At 37.0% G+C, this 18,652-nt stretch overlaps 1 protein-coding gene across 1 annotated transcript in view; it reads right to left on the bottom strand.

Annotated features, from left to right (window-relative positions):
• Gpc5 (glypican 5) overlaps positions 1-18,652 on the bottom strand; it is a 1,182,296-nt gene that overhangs the window by 621,190 nt on the left and 542,454 nt on the right. The gene's annotated exons all lie outside the window — the stretch shown is intronic.

Genomic DNA, 18,652 nt, shown 5'->3' with positions numbered 1-18,652 from the left:
AAAGCATGGGATAAAACCGGACTCTCTGAACATGGCGAGCAATGAGGGCTGATGAGAAGCCAAGGACAATGGCAAGGGGTTTTGACCCTACTTCATGTTCTGGCTTTGTGGGAGCCTAGCCAGTTTGGATGTTCACCTTCCTAGACATGGAAGGAAGGGGAGGACCTTGGACTTTCCACTGGGCAGGGAACCCTGACTGCTCTTCGGACTGGAGAGGGAGGGGGAGAGGAGTGGAGGGAGGGGAAGAAGGGTGGGAGGAGGGAGAGGGAAATGGGAGGCTGGGAGGAGGCTGAAACTTTTTTTTTCCCTTTTCTCAATAAAATAAAAAAAAAAAAAAAGAAAATACATCCCAAGGACAATTCCATGTTTTAAAGAAATTGAGATCACAAAACTTGTTTGTTTTCTTAGAGTTTTCTCACAAGTACTCAGAGTTCCTCTCACATGACGCCGTTATTTGTCTATGATCAAGAATAGTGAATGTTCAAAATAGTATGGGACATTTATAAGATCACCTGTGATATTTTTGATATTTGTTTTTCACTTTAGCATCTAGAAAGTATCTAAAACAATGAACTCAAAATTGTAAGACATAGTATTATATACAGCCATAATTTCTTTCAAATAATCTGTGCTGAGCAGAATCGGAAAACAGATTTCAGGACTTTGCACTTTATTTCCTGGAACTGGGAAGCTGGTATCATTTTCAAACGTGATATGCTACATTTTCAGGACTTATGCGCATGTACTAACTCATTTATTAGTTAATTTGGGGTTTATGGAAAGCAGGATTGTCTGTGTGAGAACAATAGAATCAAATCAGTGTTTTAAAAGACAGATGGGTTTATGGCCATTACCAGAGACAGAAATTAGAATCAGAGGTGCTTGGGAAGTATGATGCAGGGAACCATGGTATATTTTGATCAAGGCCATTAAGGGTCACATGGAACAGAAGTGACTATGAGAGGCATCTAGAAACTAAGAACAGAGTGGTTTCTAGCATGGACTTGGGGCACTGGTCTTATAATCCTCCCTGTACAGTCTAGATTCTCAAAAATGGCTCATTCCTCAAAATCTCTAAACAGAGTCAAATGTAGCCAGCCTTTTGATTTCAGCCACATGACAGCATGAGCTCAGGTCTGATGATGGAATCCTGCTAACTGTGTGGTCATTTGTTGTGTACCAAGAGAAATTTAATGGATTCACATATTTAATACATACTCACACTTGGACAACAGTTTTTGGAAAAATTTAAAAAAAGTATTTTTGAATTCTCTAACACATTCTTTAGAAACAGATCCACATACTGGAAATATGGTGCCCTTAGATATCGCCTCTCACATTTCAACCATGCATAGGTTTTGACTTTCTCTGTTTCCTTGTGGTCTTTCTATTTTCCATGTCTTCATGGAGAAGACAAAACTGCTATTTCTATGGTGGTGATCGAAACAAATCCAGGATCTCAGTGGGTGGACAATCCCAGATCTGCAAGCACCTCTCCTGATAGGATTGGTGTATCCCTTTTCTAAGTGTGGAGGATCTATCTTGTTTAATTCATTTTCTTATTTTTACTCTTACATGCCAATGCATATATACTTCTATTCATGTGACAGAATGTGATTATCAACCTGTCTGGATTGAGAAAAGCATAAGATATTAGTAAAGAACACAACACTCTGACCTAATGAGTGTCTTAATCCACAGATGGGTTCAGAATCTAAAGACACTAATACAAGGGCTATAACTGTTAGATGTTGGGTCCCAATTGGATGAAGGGGGTTGTTTAAACCTACTGATAGGTTCAGAATCTGAAGAGACTATTCCAAGAACTAGAAGTTAGATGGCAGGACCCAAGTAGAAGAAAGAGGTCACTGAGAATGTGCCTTTGGTAGCTATATTTTATCCTAGATCCTTCCTATTGACTTTCTATGCTACTTTCCCTCCTCCATAATGTGATGTTCTCATCTGTATTTTCCTTCCATAATGGAAGCCTCAAAAAATTATGATCCAAGCCAGGCGGTGGTGGCGCACCCCTTTAATCCCAGCACTCGGGAGGCAGAGGCAGGCAGATCTCTGTGAGTTCGAGACCAGCCTGGTCTACAGAGCTAGTTCCAGGACAGGCTCCAAAGCCGCAGAGTAACCCTTTCTCAAAAAACCAAAAAAAAAAAAAAAATGATCCAAATAATTCCTTCTCTCTTAAAATTGTTTATATGAGCTCCTTTAACAAGACAATAAAAACAATACTTCATACAGAAGCATGCTTTTGTTACAAGCACATATCCTTTGTTTCTTGCAGGGAATGTCTAACACGCTGCATGCTCACATGTCAAGAGATCACACTTTTGTGGTTATCGACAGACCTTGTTGTATTCACTAGTTTGTCTCTCACCAGGGACAGGAGGTGAAGATTACCTTATTCCTTTCTGGCTTACAGAGAAACTGTCTCTACTCACATTTCATGAAACCTTATTTTACCTTATTCCTCACTGCAAGGGACTTTGTCCAACTCACTAGGACAGTGTTATTCTCCCCAAATCAGTAGTTTTACCATTTTTGGCCTTAAAGCACTTTTATGTGCTTTACTGAAAAAATAAACATCAGTGGTTCTCAACATGTGTATGGAGAGAGGGAAACATCATTCCAGATAAATAAGCCATGAGGAGAATGGCAAAAGGTGAGGTGTTTGCCGGTTTCACCGTGTGGCCCTTCTTGATTTGTTTGAATTAAGATTTATGAGAAATTCCTCAAGAAGCCATCTTGTCTCCCTGGGATTCACCTCACATTTTCCAAATTTACATAAGCAAATTGCCTGTCTGTAAATCACCTGGTACAAACCAATATACATCTAGAAATGAGGACAAAGTAAAAGGTAAATAGTGGCCTGGAAGTCAAGGCGCTCTAGAATACACTAAGATACTTTAAAATTAGTCCAAACACAGACGCAAATTCTAAGAGCATAGCATCTAATTAATGATAATAATAATAATATTTTATTAATTAATTAATTAAGTATTCTTTGGGAATACTTCATTTTGTATGTATATCCTGCCATTATTGCCCTCTGTATCAAATTAGCTTTAGTAAATTTATTTCTGCAATCATCAATGGTCATGATGTTCAAGAATAACTGGATCTATTCTTGCTGGTGGCAAAATTGGTTCACTTATCCAGTTCATGGAATTAATTGAATATATGTTATGTAAGAAGTATTCAGAAAAATACATCATCTACAATGAAAAAGCAAGCACTGTTCTTAAAATGTGCATACATATGCTTTAATTCCAAGAAAGCATTTATAGCTATGTTATAAGATGAAATTAAAATTAGAAGAGTCCAAGGTTTAATGTTATGACTTTGCTAAATTATTATCTCTGTATTTTAAAAAAGGAATAAATTTAAATAATCTTAGTCCCTGAATATTTCTAAGAATTTGTTTAAAATAAGCATTTGAAGCTGAATGTCTTTTAAATGTTTATGTTCTTGATATTTGCTACTGCGAGAGAGGTGTTCCCATGGCAGTTTTGAAATAAGTCTACACCGTTTCTATTTTCACTAAAGTCTCCAATGTTGAAATAGTTTCAAAATTCGATTCAGTTTATTTTGTTTGTTTGTTTGTTGTTTCTAGAGAAGAAAGGAAAGTCTGCTTTTGCATTTGGGATCTTCAGAGCAAGAACAGCGTCTTTGGTCTCTTTCAGAGGGCCCATTCTCCCCATTTATGCGTCTTCAATCCCTGAAAGACAGTGTATCTTTTCCTCTCCTTGTCTCCATTGGATCATCCTCAAGGACAGGCAGCATTTCAAATCCTCTTCTTCAACCAACACTTGGATATCAGCCTACCTTCTCTCAAGGGCAGACTTTCTTCTTTATGTTAATAAACCACATGTGGATTTGATGAAATATAGACAAAATGAATCTTTAGGATAAAAATAATGCTTATTTCTGTGTGACACATGAAAGTCAGCCATGAGGACACGTGCTCACCAAAATAAATCTCACCATTTTGTTCACACACAATCACACATTCCATGCACTAAGGTAGGCATGATATATGGATATTTTTAAACATAAAATCATAATTAAATTTACCATTACCATTGTGGCCATTTTCTCTTTGTCTCTGTAAAATATGACAAAAAAAAATTTACCTTCTATAGTGAGCATTATTTGGCTTATGTGCTGTAAACACTCAGGGCCTTGTAAATGTCAGTGGTGGGTGTTTTGCTTTATCATGGATCTCATTGTAAAAGTTTGACTTGATCCTGCTTCACCAATCCTCTTTGGAAGACGGAAAGCTTATGAGGGCAAACCCAGCATTTACAACACTGGCTGCCTTAGCTTTGCCACTACAGCCTGCCTAAAGCTAAAATGATTATGTTTTAAGATTTTAACTTATTGCCCATTAGGGATGGAAGAAATTCAATCAATACATACATATTTATAGAACAATTAGAACAGAAGAAAGGACATGGTTTTGAGCGCCAGCCACACATTAATTGTGTGCCTTAGGCAAATCACTTAAGCCTATTAAAACTCATTTTACTCTAATGAACAAAAATGCTTGAGAAGGCACTTTATCCACTTGAAAGCCCCGAACTCCTTCACAGTGTCCTGTGCATGACCATGCATCCATAAAATTGGGAAGAAAACAGAGGAAGGACAAAGTGGGGGAAATTTGTTCTTCCTTTTCCAGTGGGAAGACAACAGAGAAAGGACAAAGTGGGGGCAAAATGTTCTTCCTTTCCCAGGGGCATGCAACTTGTGCAGGCCAGTGATTAGCTGCAAATTGTTAGTTTTGATGACTGATGCTGTCTGCTTGTGTTTAATTGGTTTAGGAAGCTCATTAAAGAGGCTTCTTACAGGATGTTTTGGTGGGGAGAATATCTGATGAGTCTAAAGCAAACACTCTTATTTCGGATGCTGAATTCATCTCTCAATAGACCAAGTTTTCATTTCACTGTCTGGCAACATCCCACCTTTGCAAGAGCCTGTCAAACACTTGCAGGGAAATCTACCTTTGTCTGACTCATATGTATAATATGTGTGCCATAAGAGAGAAACATCAATCAGACTCAAAATCAACCCCAAACCTAAGAGCACAACATTATGGTTTAATGCACTAGACATAATGGAACATTTCTAGCTAGTTACCTCTACTTTCATCATCATTTCCATAGCTGTATAATGAGCAAGTACGTATTAAGGTAGTATTTGTCCCCATATGTTATGTCATTCATCCTGGAAAACATGAACACCAGAAAATATGCAGTTTTATATTAACTATAAAATTGTTCAGACAAACATTAAAATGTTAATAGAAAAAGATAAAATCTTTTCAAAATTAATAATAAGTTTTAAATGATACCTTTTGCATACTAGCTGAAAATTTTATGCATATGTGCACATAAGTATGAAAAAATACTTGTATGTGCATACATATGTAGGCATGTGTATATGAAGAGAAGTTTGTTTGGTACCAAAACAAATATAATTCTGTTTTAAAGATATTGGCATGTTCTCTTTCATGTAGAAAACAATGGAAGCTCATAACATTTTAAAATTGGAACTCTGATCTAAAATCCCATGGTTGATTCCTTTTTACCTCTATAAGACTGTTGCAAATGAGATGTAGAAGTCTCTTTACAGAACCTGCTCGTTTATTTTGTTTGTGATACAATTTCCCATTCTCTAAACCTCCAACCTTACTCCTGCCTCTACAGACCCAATGCTATTTCACTTTCTATGTCCTTATTAATATTATTAAAATCATTTTTATGAATCCATTAACCAAGTGTGCTACTGCTGCTCTTTCAAATTGAGAAAACATTTACCCATAAATCCAAACACGACAACTCCCCAGCTCTGTATTTTCAAGAGCAGTTAAACCTTTATAGACCTAAAAACCTAAAAAGCCAAACACATTTTACAGTGTGTCATGTTATGTTAGGCTGAGCAGGCACAGAAGTCATTTCTTCAGGGTTTCTTGTCAGTGTTTGCTTTAAGTTGGAGCTCTCTGATCTCTGAGTCTGTTATGCCAGTAATACGAAAGGTCACTGCTCTGTTGGCATTTGGCTTATGCAATCCAGGCTGGCAATTTATAAAAGTCTTGAGATTTTTTGTAAAAAGAACGCTGATGTTAAGAAAGGTTTACTAATTTGGCTCTCTGAAGCGATAATGCTGCACGTAAGTCATTTAATCTTATTCCCACACAAAAGCTCTGCTTTCCACCACTACATTTGATCTTCATCTCTAACTCAAAAAAGGGGCTCTCCTATTTGTGCCATAATGGATTGAACAAGTGAATTATGAATCTGTGTTCTAATCTATACCCTAGGTATCTCAGGAATGAAGTAGAAATGGAAGAAAAAACAATTTTATACAGAACTTAGAAGAAAAACAAAATAGTGAAAACCAAAAAGGAATATTCAGGCCAAATTTTTATTGGTATACAAATGGCTCTTGAAAAACCAGAAGTCAGTGACAGCCACAAAGAGCAATCTGTGGGTAAGCAGTGATGTTTTATTACAGCAACACAAGGGAAGAGGCAGTAAAAGAGAAACTGGAAATTTTAAGCAAGGCGAATATCTGTAAAATGATTGGTGGAGCAAGTAGGTGGTTAAGACAAATTCTTGAAAAAACAAATATCTTAGTCCTCAGAAGATAGGACTTTCCCTATCATTTGCTTGAGGGAGACTTCGTTTCTTCAGTCTCGTGTTCAAGCTAATTTACTAATTTCCTAAATCATTATTGCATGATCACTGACATAAAGACAATGGATAATATCGTGCATGCATGCATGCATGACCTTAGCAATATGCTTGGACAGAAGTGATTACATGTAAGAACTTATAGTTGATACAGGCTAAGTTAGAATTAAAATTAAATAGCTTTTGAAGAAAGAATAATGAGATATTGAGCAGTTTCATTATTTTGCCTCTCTCAGGTGCTGATTAAATGTGTATTGTTCATGGTTTGGGTTATCATTCGGGAGTCATTTCTATTTACTATGCTAAAAGCCTTAATCTCTCCAACTATATCTTTGTAAGCTTGCAGAATTTTAAAGAGCTCATGGGATGAGGTAAGACTGTGCTGTTTTGAATGTGCAGTAATGGGCCTCCTTCCCACTTTGAATTTTGACTTGAGCTTGGCTTTCTCTTCAGAAACTCATTCTGCTTGTCAAAAGTATAATGGCAAGTACTTATTAATAATTTACTTGCTGAGAAAAAAAGGCTAAACTATTTGCCCAGTCATTGCACATCATGTTCCTGATAATACAGGAATCTAACTTAATTTCTCAAACCATGGAGAAAACATAACTGAGCAAATATGTTCTAAAACTCTAAGTCATTTGGTAAATTGAGTTTCTATTAAACATAACCTTTCCAGTGAAGCAGAGGCCATACCAATAACAATGTTCTCATTTTCTAGTTAATGATTATAGACAGCACTAATTTAAAAAATATATGTTTATTTTTTGTAGATAAGTGCTTTGTCTGTGTATGTCTTGCAGCAAATGAATGTCAGGTGCCTACAGAGGGATTCACATCCCCTGTGCCTGGAGTTACAGGTGGTTGTTAGCCATCATATGGGTGGAGGAAATTGAACTATGATCCTCTGTAAGTCAATCATCTTAAAAGCTAAACTACTGTTCCAGTGCCTATAGTAATAATTTCTATGTCCATTTATATGGTAATTAATGACTTTGGCTGCATTATTATGGGGACAACTCAATATACTAACAATACACACTTGCACCAACAAAAACATCATGTCCTTTTTTACACAGAATCTAGGTATCATCATTTTCCTTCATTAACTTGGGGTTTGCCACTTGCCATTTCTTTTTATTAAGACAAAGTTCTACTGTATTTTTAGTGGGACTATGAGGTTTATGTCACTCAGCTCTAGGTTTTGCAATTGTTCTCTTTCATCTCCATCATATTTCCTTCATCATATGACATAAAATAAACAGAATTAATTAAAAATAATGACTGCATAAAGGCAGGAGGAAGGAAGATTTTAATCATGATATATTGTCATGCAAGTCGTTCCTGTTTAGAAATATTAATTAATCAAATTTCCATTGTCTTCTTGAAAGAATCATGAAGTATGGAAAACTCCTTTAAAAATCTGATTTTGGCAGCTATACCACATCTGCTTTGCTGAGCAGATGTGCAGGAGACATTCTCGGGTGTTCACGCATAATGACAAACTCGCCGAAAGTTTCAGCACAATAAAGCTTCACTGTAAAGGGATCTCAGGCTGACCCACTTAGGATGACACCCTCAAGTCCTCCAGATGGTAACAGACCTTATGACTTCACAAATGTTGTTCTAACGTCGACCTTTACCATGAGATACCCTTACTGTACCTTTCTTTAGCCAGCCTGTAAAACTGTGAACAGCCATACTTGAACGGAAGGGAAGTGTTCCAGAAATAATGTGAAAAATGGACAAAATCTGAATCTTTAGTTGTCTTGTGGAGAGGCTAGATGGGTATATTTTAAGATTTTTAAAATAAATTCTGTCACTGACTACTTAATTTTGTACACTTAAACAATTTAATCTTACGATAGCTACATACTCACTCCAAAAGGTGAAACAAAATTTTCAGGTGTCACGTATAGCTCTATATTAAAAATACTGTTATTTGAACTTTCTCTTTACCATCCTTTCTCTCTCTAAAGTAACACACACATATACACACATATATACACGTGTTCTATATATTACACATGTAATTATAATTGTATGTTATATGTAATATACATAATGTTAATATGGCTTGAGACACACATGCATAGATATTGTTTATTTATATATATTATTTATAACAATATGCAAATACATTGTTTTATATATGTGAGTTTGTTTATTTATATCTCAGGCCACAGTAACATTTTGCAGGAAAAGAATATTCTGTCGTTAGACTTACTTTAGGCCTCTGTAAGACTCATGAGAATTCTCTTTTTCTCATTGCTAGATATAGGGTTTTTTCCCTTCAGCACACGCATCCTGCCCAGTGGAAGTGTATGTTTGTTACAGATTAAATTGTGTCTATCTGAAACAGATATTGAAACCCTAGATCATGATATTTTAAAATATGATAGCATTTAGAATAGGACCCTTTTAAAGGTAGCAAAGTTAAAATGGAAGTACTGGGTTGAAACCTTATCCAGTAGCGTTAGGGTCTTACAAATGGTGCTCAGAAAATGCTGGCTACTTGTGCAAGGGTTTGCTCTGCAGAAGACCTCATACATCCTTGTTTTGTGATAAGCCTCTTTCTGGTCTATTAATGAAACAAATTATGGTTTTGGCTTCCTGTTGGTTTAAAATTGTTCAGTGTGAGAATCTGGATATAAATACTGTTGCTGTGAGAATCTTGCTAGAATAGATGTCTGTGGGTGTATCTATTTCCTGAAAATACTCTATATGAATAGTAGCAGTCATTGCTTACATTTTGGGAAGGCTAACCGGATAATTCACCATGCTTGAAAATCTCTCTCTTTCTCCCCTCCTCTCCCTATGTGTGCATGGGCATGCATATATAATGTGTTAATCATAGAAACAGCTTCTATAATAGATACAGGATTAATTCAGTGTTTTCAAGCTTCTTGGAGCAATATTTAACAAATGTTTTTTCCCAGTGAACTCAGTCGCATCCTGTAATGTTGAGCCTGGTCTGGAATATGTTAGCTTGTCAATGGCTTTCTTTTGTCTTTTCCCTGGGTTTTCATTCTTCTTCTCAGACATTTACTGGGTCATTATCTCTCTAAATATACTATACTGTGCTTCTCGTTCTGGATAATTTCACTGGCTACAGAATTTTATGTTGCCATAATTTTCTCCTTGTCATGTTGAAAACATTGTTTCATTGTTGAGTTTCCATAGTTTTTGTTAAAACATTGTTTTCTTGCTTCTTCGCTTGCCTTGCTTTCATTTTATTGTGGATCAGCAATTCGATACCTTTTTCTATTTATCTTTTCCTAAATTAGGTTGCTTACGTTTTAAGTGTCTTGAAAGTGAATTGTTATCTGTCCTTGTTTTTCCTGTTTCCTGTTGGAGATAGGGTATTGCTATGTACATACCAGGCTGGCCTGGCACTTAGGACCCTCTGCCCTTTGCCTGAAGAGTACTGAGAGCAAGGCATATGCCAACAGCTGGTCTACGGTAACTCAAACGTGTAATATATGCCCTTCAGTGGTCTCCTCAAAGAGAAATGTGTAGTGACAGTGGTGGCTCTGGTCACATCATCAGGCGCACTTCTGTGAACCTGTCTCTGAAAGTGTGCTGAGGGAATAATTTACTTTGGCCTCTATCTCTGAGGTTAATGGAGGGGAGTCAACAAACAAACCGGAGTACCATATGGGAATGAGTGACAGATAGGGCTATCAGCATCGAGCATCAAAATCCCCAGAGGAAACAGGGACAAACGGAGAAGCTGAGTAAATCAGCATTCAGTTGGCTTTTAAAAAAAGCAAATATCAGAGAAAACCGGCCTTTGGCAAGAGTGGCTTGGAAGTCGTGAGGGGATTCCCAGCTTTCTGTCATCATAGTGCAAAGGAGAGAAAGAGACTATGTCACCCCAGGTCTCCTGGCCTGGTGCAGGCTGATGGACAGGAGGTTTGGGCATGTTCAGTATGAAATTTTTGCTTTATCCCTTTAAAACACAAAAGCAGGACAGGGTATATAGTTCAGTGTGTATAATGATGTGTCTTCAGAGACTAGCACTAGCAAATAATGTATGTATTACATTATATATAAATTATTTACTTTTATTAAAAATTAGGCAACAGAGAAAATCCATGATTAATTAAAATCTTCATGCATTTCCATTTTAAATTTCTATCACAGTGCTTTGGTGGGTATTTATCTAGTAGCATTTCCACCTCCCTGTACTGGATACATGTTCTTTGAGATAGTTGCAGCATTCTGAAATATGTTGTTCTCAGCTCAGATCGCAAATACAGCTGTCTAACAGTGCTCTATTCATTGGAATATTAGTCTTTAATCTACTACAGTGCCTCTACACTCAGGAGACACACACACACACACACACATGTAGGTACACGCACACATACCACATATGGTTCTGGTTCTTTAATACTATTCAGCAAAATGCATTTAATTGTAATTGTTGAGATTATTAGCAGTAACAAAAACAACAGAAAAATTGTTGCTGATTTATTTGGTAAACAAAAGTCATTGACTTTTTTTACTCCATATAACTTTATTTCACACCATATTTTGAGGGGGGTGTTCTATGTTTATTTATTGAAACTGGGATTCAAGGACCCTGGGTTAGCCTTGAACTCACTATAAGTAAGTACAGGTGCCCTTGAACTCCTGATCCTCTTGCCTTCACCTTCTAAATGCTGGGTGCACCCATGACTGACTACGATAAATCTTTTGGTCTCCACCTCTTGGAACCATTTTTTTTTTTATTTTGTCACAGACCATGCCTTCACCTTATCTTGGCCTCAATCCTCCTCTTATTTAACAGCACCCCTAAGTTGAGCTTCTCACTCAGGCATTCCTAGGTGGTAACCACTCCTCCCTTGTACAATAGGTCTCTCTCAGTCGGCAATTCTTTCATCTCTCTGTGGTTGATCCATCTGGTCCCCAGAGAAAGAAAATATGGCTGGCTGATTAATTCTTTTGACTTGGACGGCATGCTAAAAGACATCCTTACAAAGTGTTTTAAATATAAAACAGGTTGATTTTAAAACATATGAAACCATCTGATGCTCCACTTCCACATTGCTCCCTGAAGACAGAGGGTTGCCATAACAACATATAGCCAAGCAGAGGGCCTCTCCCGGCTCAAGGTCCTAGAATACAGAATTTGGGAAGGTTTAGGAGTTGTGGCCTTGTTGGAGGGAACACTCCATTGAGGGACAGCTATCATAGTATATAATCTTGCCCTACATTCTGAATGCCATCTCTTCTTCAAGTTTGAAGTTAAAGATGTTATCTCTTTTGTTCCTGATAACTTCTTTGCAGCTGGCTTCTATGCCTCAACCTTGCCATGAGGGAATCTTATCCTTCTGAATCAGAAACCAATATAACTCTCTCTTCTTTAAATTAACTGTAGTTATGGTGATTTAGCAGAGTGACAGAAATTAACAAAGACATGTTAATTTTCTTAGTTATGTTTTTTATTACTGTGAAGAGACACTATGATCGTGGCAATTCTCATGAAAGAAAACATGTAATTGGGGATGGCTTATACTTTAGGAGGTTTAGTTCATTATCACCACAATAGGATATGGTGGCCTGTAGGCAGACATAGTACTGGAGAAGGAGCTGAGAGTTCTACATTTTGATATCTAGACAGCAGAAGGAGACTTCATATCACACTGGGCATAACTTGAGCATGGGAGACCTCAAAGCCCACTTCCACAGTGGCAAACTTACTCCGACAAGGCCACACCTATTCCAACAAGGTCATACCTCCTAATGCTGTCACTTCCTACCGGCTGAACATTCAAACACATAGGTCTAAACCTGTTCAAACTACCATGCTGGCACAGTCTGGAACAAACACAGAGCATCACAAGAAGAAGGAATACTCTTACATTTCCCCTGGTGTTTCTCTCACTATAATGCCAGAAACATTCAGTCATAGCAACTCTACGCAAATGATTTCAATCTTGAGAACATTCCAAAATACTCACCTATGATATCGTAATCAGATTAATTATTACTCCCTTTAACATGTTAAAGTGGAGATTTAATGTCAATACACGCATGGTGCCTGAAGGGACTCCCATAAACAATATGCAAACCACAGCGGTAGTTTTCATTGTTACAGCAAGTGTAAGGGCAAGAGAGCGAGGCAGGGTAATCATGAATGTAACATCGTGCTACTCCAGTGAGCCATGTACTGCCCATATTCTAGTGGAGAAGATCACATACAGTGAGCAGAGTTAGGTGGACCCAAAACTCACCCTCAGAGTCCTATCTCCACTACATCATCCATCATTGTTGCCACTTTGCTCTTTCACTATGATGTTGTTTTCCTTTTTTTCACTTTTATTGAAAATAGATTCTTCTCTTATACAGTACATCCCAACCACAATATGCCCTCCCTCCATTCCTAGCCACCCCTCCCTCCCCCCTCCCCTAAGATCCACTCCTTTGTTTTCTCTTCAGATTAGAGAAAGCCTCCAAGAGACAACAGTCAAATAGAGCAAAGCAGAATACAATAAGACAAATTGCAAGACCTGATATGGATGCTGGACAATCCTATTGGAGTGTAAGAGTCTCAAAAGCTGGCAAAGAGGTAAGAGATTCACCCACCCACTTTCACTGTTAAGAGTATCACAAGAAGACCACATTAACAGGCATAATACATACACAGAAGACCTAGTGCAGATCCATGCAGGCCCCATGCCAGAGGCATCAGTCTCTATGAGCCCTATTGAATGCTACTTAGTTGACTCACTGATCATGTTCTTCTGGCGTTTTCCTCTCCCTTTGACTTCTACAGTGTTCCCCTTCCTCCATCACAGGTTCCCTGACCTCTACGGGGAGGCTTACTCAACGAGAGGGATCCCATGATCCCATGCCCTATCATGCTTTGATGACCAGAAACCTGAGACTGGACAGCCCAGAGACTTAGGGTAGGATCAAACATTACAGGCAAAAAAAAAAAAATCGATTAACTGATTCCTAATGATATTCCTAATGATCTATCAGCATCTTGTCCAGTTGACATCAGAGAGGCTTCCTCCAGCAGTAGATGGGAGTAAGGGCAGAAATCCACCTCCAGACATTACGCAGAGAGGGAAAGTTCAAGTTATGTTCCTTCTTCATGGACAGAATAGGGGTCTCTAGTTTGAAAACCCTTCTCTTTTCTTACAGAGCTGTTAGGGAAATGCAGCAGTTTGGTTCTTCCTTCCCACCAACTTCTCCTTTGACAAGTAGAGTGAAGAAAGTGTGTACACCGGCATCGGCCCCTCAGATTCTCCAATTATAACCTGTAGAGACAGCGAGGTCAGCCCCTTCCAATTTTAAGGGTGAGGATGTGCCAACCCATGCAGGTCTCACTCCCCCATTAACAGCTGTTAATCATGGTGGCTGCTTTGTGGTCTCTACTTCTCCTTGACTCTCTGGCTTCCAATAACAATGAAATTCTAGTTTAGACTTACTTTTATCTGCTTTGTTCAATGTCATGTTCTGTATAACCTGTTATGCACTGTGATTTTAAAGAGATGGGACCTTTCCTAAAGAGTTTGTACTAGGGGATGTTACCTAGGTTTGTGATTAATTGTTCACAGTATGGATAATACCAAATTTCTTCAGTCATCTTATTTCTTCCCCAGTTGGAGCTTAAAGTATAGTTCTGAACTGAGTACTATCCACGTTTTCCACAGTGTCATATAAGAGCTGTTAACTCTTGCAAGCTATTTTAAATATTATGCAAACACTTTTCCTGGAATTTTATTTTTACTGTTTATTTGAGTGTACCATTGAGAAGTCAGTGCAGTTAAATGAATATTTACTGTTTACTATTTGTTAGCCCATGCCTTACTAAGAAAAATAATAAAAAAAACAGACAAGTTCCTAAATATCACAGGTTTTCTAGTAACACATCATAGTTCTATATAAAGCCTATGCTATTGACCTTTACAATAATAACTTGAAGGATACTCAGAGATGAAATACATCTTACTATGAAATATTACCTTCAATTTATTTGCAACAAAATTAAAATATTTTATGATTTATGTTTTGGGTTAGTTCCAAAAATTTCCAACTTCACATACATCTTTAAAAAGCAGAGTGTCATTTTGTTCTTTTTTTCAGAGGATAGGTATGGTGTTTCATAAATTTTGACTCTAACGTTCCCTGACCTTTATACATTCAGTTTCCTGCTCTTGTTTACAAGCCGACTAGGCTGTAAAGGTGCTGCCATTAACCAATGAAAATAAACAGGAAAAGGTCAGTGTATTCCTTATAATGGTTGCTTTCCAAAAACTGTGCAAGACATTCAAATTCTGCCGCATATTTGCAAGTCCAAACTTGTAAAATAAACCCATGGTGACAGCAATGAGCTTCTGACTCCAGACAAAATGTGTGACAGAGAAGGTCTGAAACCCAAATACCTGTCTTTTCTGTTTTCATTCATTAATGCCAATTCCTAAAATTCCAGAAAACAAAATTATAGGGTGCATTTCTGCCTTGAATATCATAAAGCACAACATTCTTGAGAATATTTTTCAAGAAGAACGTTTCAAACATACGATTTTTATACATTTATAAATTATCATATGGCTACATTTTGAAAATGATAACAAGCATTTATAATCTATGTTTTGGTAACTAATTGATTTATTTATCACTTATAAATGGCTAATAAGTATATGATGAGTCACTTTGACTTTATCAATTATTTCAATGTGAGATCAAACCCATTGTAAAAAGATACATATTGTTTCCACATGGTCAATTTTTGTTCATTGGTGCTTTTTAATTATTACTTGTGGATAACACGTAGTAATCGTCCATGTTTAGGGGAAACATTATGATATTTGCCACATGGATAACTTCCATTTTCTCCAGTGGAACTCTTTAGTGTTGAATTTCTTCTTCTCTCCTTTGCATTTTGCCTCATTATCATTTATTCCCCTTTGAACCTCAGCACCTTTGAATTCTAGGACTCCCCTCTACACAGTCAGGCATGGGACAGCGAACTCACTCCAGGTTGCTGTAGAAGACTAGACTTGACCATTTCTGCTCTATACAGCACCCATTAATCCCTCTCTCTGGACTCCCTCTAGGGTATACTCACCTACCCGCTCTCTGGTAATTACTGTTACAAGACTTTGGGTTCTCATAAAAAAAGAGAACATGTTTTTTTAACTTGCATTTCTCTGTCTGGCCTTCTTCACACAGCATATCACTTGCCAGTTCCATCCAGTTTTCAACAAATGGCAGGATTTCACCCTATGTATGACTGACATTCCGTCATGTATATACAATAAATGCTATCATATAGTCATTAACCGATGGGCACACAGTCTTATTCTGTATCACTGATGCCATGAATATTGTTACAATACTCATGAATAGGCAAGCTTGTGTAGTAGAAGTCTGCTAGTGTGTTCCTGCCATCATGTCTTTGTAATGTCATTTTTTTCGTATTTCTTTGCTAATTTCGATTCCCTCAGAAACAGGATAGCTGGAAAAAATAGCAGACTGGAATTTAGGATTTTTAAGCAAACTCCATATTCTCCATCATGGTGATGTTAACTTAATATTCCATCAATATTAGGCAAGGAGTCTTTTTGTCAATAGTTACACAGCATTTATTATTGTAGTTTGAATAAAAGTTGGTTTTACTGGTACTATTTCACTGACTGAACTCCTTTCATGGATAGTAATAGTAAGCTATTTTCCACACTTTTTTGTCTACCTATATTTCTTCCTTTAAGAAATGTTTTTTTTTTCTCAGTTGCCTTTTATTTTGTTTTACTCTAGTTTGTTTGCTGTTTGTGGGACAGGGTCTTACTATGAAGTTCAAACTGGCTTCAAACTCGGGATCCTTAAGCATATGCCTGCTGAATCTTGCTATTGAAAATGTTTCATTTTCAATACCATTTTCAAACCATTTCTGGCTATTGTTTTTTAATTTTTTTCTGGTACTGAAATTATTGTGTCTTTTAATTAATTTTTTTAATTCATTTTACCTATCAACCACAGGTTTCCCTCTCTCCCCCTTCCCTTCCCCGCCCCATCTCTCCCAACCCCAGTTTTACAAATTTTATTTGAAACTTTTTCACTGAATTTTTTTCCTTAGATAATATCATAATATGTCTTACATTATTTGCACTCACAGCCCTTTTGCCCTTCCCCATTTTTGAAAGTCCAGCTGTATAGTCATATAAAATAGGCATTCATAGCCACCATTCACTAACAATAAATCATAAATTCATCTCAGAACAATTCCCTGATGTACATACAAGTTACAGCACATTAAATATGAGAGCAAATTTGAAGGCTACTGACATGAATGTTCTTGTTTATCGTCACATGAGTAATTAAATCTTGGCTGAATATTTGACTTTGCAGATATAGAGCACCATAAACATTTTTTTGGAAATAATGGAAATTCTGATTTCATAATCATTGCTGAAAATACAACTTCACATAAATATGTGGTGCAGTTTGCTAGACACGGTTAGGATAATTTTAGAATTTCTGATTTGTTTATTTTCTTAATTAAGCGCAGGTAAACCATTCAGATAGCAATTCTGCAGAACACCAGTACATTCCAACGATGTACGAATGTAACCCAACCTAGGAGATATCCATTCTGTTGCACATCTTCTCATTGAAGCTCCGCCCTCTCCCGTTGTTGTAGATTGATCAAATGTCTTGAAACATTCTTTCTACTGTCTTTAGGTTTGTTTATTTTGTTAAGAATTACTTTGGCTACTTGGGGGCTTTGTGATTTTTTTTCATGAAATTTTGGATTGATATTTTTCTAGTTCTGTAAAGAATGCCACTGGTAATTTCATGGAGATTTTATTGAATTATAAGTGCTTTGGGTGGTATGCATATTTTAACTGTAGAAATTACTTCAACAGATGATATTAAAGTTTGTTTTGTGTATAAGTTCTTCAGTTTTGTCAGCTTCTTTCATCAATTCATTTTGATGTTCAGTATAGTGACTTTACCTCTCTGATTAAATTTACTCTGTTGTTTTTGGAATTTTTTTGTTTTTGTGTTTCTGGAGTTATCATGTGTAGGATTACTTTAATCATTTCACTTTATACATGTTAGTTATTGGTGTATGAGGACATTAATGTTTGCATGTTTATTTTATCTCATAAATTTATCAGACTTATAAATTCTTTTTATTTTTACTTTTTTTTTCTTTTTGGTTTTTCAGGTCAGGATTTCTTTGTGTCACCCTGTTTAGAAATTCACTTTGTAGACCAGGCTGGCCTTGAGCTCACAGAAATGGCTCCTGAATTCTGGGATTAAATGTGTGCACCACCACCATCTGGCCAGACATATGAATTCTAACAGGTGTTTGTAGAGCCTTTAGCTCATATAATTCACAAGCAGGAATGATTTGCATCTTCACTCTTCTGGCATCAGTCTGGAATGTTCCCTAAGGTTTACATGCTGAAGGATTTTTCCTGAACTGGTGATATCTGGGAAACAGCAGACCTCTCAGAAGATGCTGTTCTGTTCTTAGTAGAGGGGATAATGCAAAGTTAGCCTCTGTGTTAGTTACTTTTCTCATTTCTCAAAGGTCGAAGAACAGAATGGCTTTTAAGGGAGGAGAGATTTAATTACACTTGGCACTCACAATTCAGGAGATAAAGTTCACTAAAGTGTGGAGGGAAAGAGAGTCACGGTGGCTAAAGCATCTGTGCCTGTGGTGGTCACGGAAGCTCGTAGTAAGATTGGCTCAAATCTTGATGAGTAAGGAACAGGATGCCAAGCTATGATCTTAAGACCCACCAACTGCTAACTCATTTCCTGAAGCTAGCTAAGTCCTTCTAAATGTTTTCAAATTTTCAAACACAGTACACCCGCTTTGTAATAATTGACCAAATGCATGAGTCTGTGTGGGATGCTTCATGTACAAACCATAACATTGTGACCCGGCCATCTTGTTTTTGTTTTTTTTTTTTTTTTTT

This window comes from Microtus ochrogaster, chromosome 17, assembly GCF_000317375.1.
Source record: "Microtus ochrogaster isolate Prairie Vole_2 chromosome 17, MicOch1.0, whole genome shotgun sequence".
NCBI lineage: Eukaryota > Metazoa > Chordata > Mammalia > Rodentia > Cricetidae > Microtus > Microtus ochrogaster.
This window is presented reverse-complemented; position numbering and strand designations above follow the sequence as displayed.